At 36.5% G+C, this 2941-nt stretch overlaps 1 protein-coding gene and 2 non-coding genes across 3 annotated transcripts in view; all 3 read left to right on the top strand.

Moving 5' to 3' along the window:
• Positions 1 to 2941, top strand: part of LOC109235462 — a 29987-nt gene that overhangs the window by 6965 nt on the left and 20081 nt on the right. The gene's annotated exons all lie outside the window — the stretch shown is intronic.
• TRNAR-UCU lies at positions 2191 to 2263 on the top strand. The gene has a single exon. It is a non-coding gene; the product is annotated as a tRNA-Arg (tRNA).
• TRNAS-GCU lies at positions 2370 to 2450 on the top strand. The gene has a single exon. It is a non-coding gene; the product is annotated as a tRNA-Ser (tRNA).

Raw genomic sequence — 2941 nt, 5'->3', positions numbered from 1 at the left:
ACCCCAATCCCCCAGCCCCCACTCTAAATAGAAATATTATTATGAGTACTTTCTTTTCTTGTTGTAGTAGAGTACTTTCTTTTACATTTTAACAAAATGAGTATTTTTCTTTTCATGATGTAAAAAAAGTATTTTCTTTCATTTTAGCAAATTGAATACTTCATTTTCATGATGTAGAAAAAGTATTTTTTTTTATTTCAACAAAATGAGTACTTTCCTTTCACGTTGTAGAAAAAGTACTTTCTTTTTCAACCAAAAAAGAGTATTTTCTTTTTAGTAATGGAGCTCAAATTTTAACGTTGTTATTGTGTGAAAAAGTAAAGCAACACACTTTGGGTTTGTGTGAATTTTTAAAAGAATAATTAATTTTTAAAGAAAATAGAGTCATGAAAGTATTGGTATTTGGGGAGGGTTGGGGGGGGGGGGGAGGATGGAGCACAAGAAATATAGGAATTTGGGGGAAGGGAGGATGAGGAGAGTAGCATAAAAACTTATTTTCTACTATCTAACCAAACACTAAATAATATTTTACGAGTGACATAAGTTAGAGTAGTGACTTTTGTGTTATGAATATTCACTTGGATGATCACATGAAGAAATTCATCCTAACTTCTACTATAAATCACATGCAAATGAGAAAGGAAGTTGAGAGAGAAGAAGAAGAAGAAGAAAGGAAAATGCTATTGTGCTATTGATTTATTACAGAAGGGGGTCGTTTATATTGTTGGTTAGTGGTTGACAGTTGTCTCACTAACCACTTAACCAACTCTCATTATATAATACACATATACTTCTATATTTGTATATAGCTATGTATTCAATACTCCCCCTCAAGCTGGAGGGTGAAAAGGATCAAACACTTCAAGCTTGGATAAAAGGAATTGATGTTGTGCAGAACCAAGTCCTTTGGTCATCAAATCAGCTAGCTGTAAAGTTGTAGGGATGTATTGAGGACGAATTAACCCTACTTTGATCTTTTCACGAACAAAATGACAATCAATCTCGATGTGTTTGGTTCGTTCGTGGAATATTAGGTTGGCAGCTATTTGTAAAGCTGCCTTGCTGTCACAGTATATGTTGACTGGAACATCTACATCAACTTGTAACTCCTTGAGCAATCCTAGAACCCAGGTGATTCTGCAGGTGCTGCTGCAAGACTATGATATTCTGCCTCTACTGAACTCCTACTAACTGTAGGTTGTTTCTTTGACTTCCATGAGAACAATGAATCCCCAAGTTTGACAATATAACCGGTTACTGATCTCCTGGTATTTGGACACCCTGCCCAATCAGAGTCACAATATACAGAAAGATGCCTTATCGGGGAGTTATTTAGAAGAATACCAAGCCTTGGAGTACCTTTAACATATCTAACCACTCGCAGAGCTGCATCCCAATGGGACTGTTTGGGATGCTGCATAAATTGACTCAGTACTTGGACTGCAAAACACAAATCTGGCCTGGTAACTGTTAGGTAGAGAAGCTTTCCAATGAGTCTTTGGTAGCTACCTGCATCCTTCAATTCTGCATCACCAGTGTGACCAACATGTGTGTCATAATCAACGGTTGTTAGCTTTTGATTGAGCTCAATAGGTGTGTTAATGGGTTTGGCAGATTCCAGTCCAACATCTGATATTAACTGCAGTGCATATTTCCTTTGAGTAAGAAGTACCCCCTTGTTAGATCTTAGAACTTCAATCCCAAGGAAATACCTAAGCTCTCCTAGATCTTTTACCTTGAATGAACTATGTAGTGTCTGTTTAGCTACCTCTACAAGAACAGAATTGCTTCCAGTAATGAGCAAATCATCTACATAGACTAGGATAATGACAATATTTGAACCTACTCTTTTGGTGAACAATGAATGATCATGGGGTACTTTATGTGTANTGGCAGCTATTTGTAAAGCTGCCTTGCTGTCACAGTATATGTTGACTGGAACATCTACATCAACTTGTAACTCCTTGAGCAATCCTAGAACCCAGGTGATTCTGCAGGTGCTGCTGCAAGACTATGATATTCTGCCTCTACTGAACTCCTACTAACTGTAGGTTGTTTCTTTGACTTCCATGAGAACAATGAATCCCCAAGTTTGACAATATAACTGGTTACTGATCTCCTGGTATTTGGACACCGTAATTTTATTACTTTCAGAAAAAGTTTCAATGTCATCATATTGTATAAACAAGAGCGCCCATGGCCTAATGGATAAGGCGCTTGACTTCTAATCAAGCGATTGTGGGTTCGAGTCCCACTGGGCGTGCATTTTGTTTTTGAGCTGAGGGTATTTGTTGTCATATTTTATTAGCTTTTAATCTTTTAAAGTGTAAAGGCTATTTGCATATTATAAAGAAACGAAATAGAACAAAGTCGCTTTGGCCGAGTGGTTAAGGCGTGTGCCTGCTAAGTACATGGGGTTTCCCGCGAGAGTTCGAATCTCTCAGGCGACGTTTTGTTTTAATGTTTTCACTAGAGTAAGAGTACACTTTTTATATCTTTTTTCTCAAATTGCGGTACTTGGATTTTAGTTACGTTTAATAGTTGATCACCACAATAATGTAACTATCGTTTGAGTTGCTAACGAAAATCAGCTACTCTAAAGAGTTTCAGATAGGGGTATGCATTCGAATCGGTTTATTGATAAATCGAATCAATTATTTGTTATCGAAAAAAACCTTATTGAAACGATAACGATAAGCATACGTACAAATCGATAATCGATAAGTAATTATCGATAAGGGTCAAAATCGAATCGATAAATCGAATGCACACCCCTAAACTGTAGACACTTGTAAAATGAGTAATTACCTATTTGTGTAGATTAATATAACATACAGAATGTATATATATACCGCTACTATTTTGAAAGCGGCTATACAATATCATTTTCCCTAATTTATACCCTTTCCTTTACCCTAAGTCCCTTACCCTATTATTTCCT

The sequence above is a fragment of the Nicotiana attenuata genome, chromosome 12, assembly GCF_001879085.1.
Source record: "Nicotiana attenuata strain UT chromosome 12, NIATTr2, whole genome shotgun sequence".
NCBI lineage: Eukaryota > Viridiplantae > Streptophyta > Magnoliopsida > Solanales > Solanaceae > Nicotiana > Nicotiana attenuata.
Note: the sequence above shows the minus strand (reverse complement) of the source record. Positions and strands in the feature narration are given on the sequence as shown.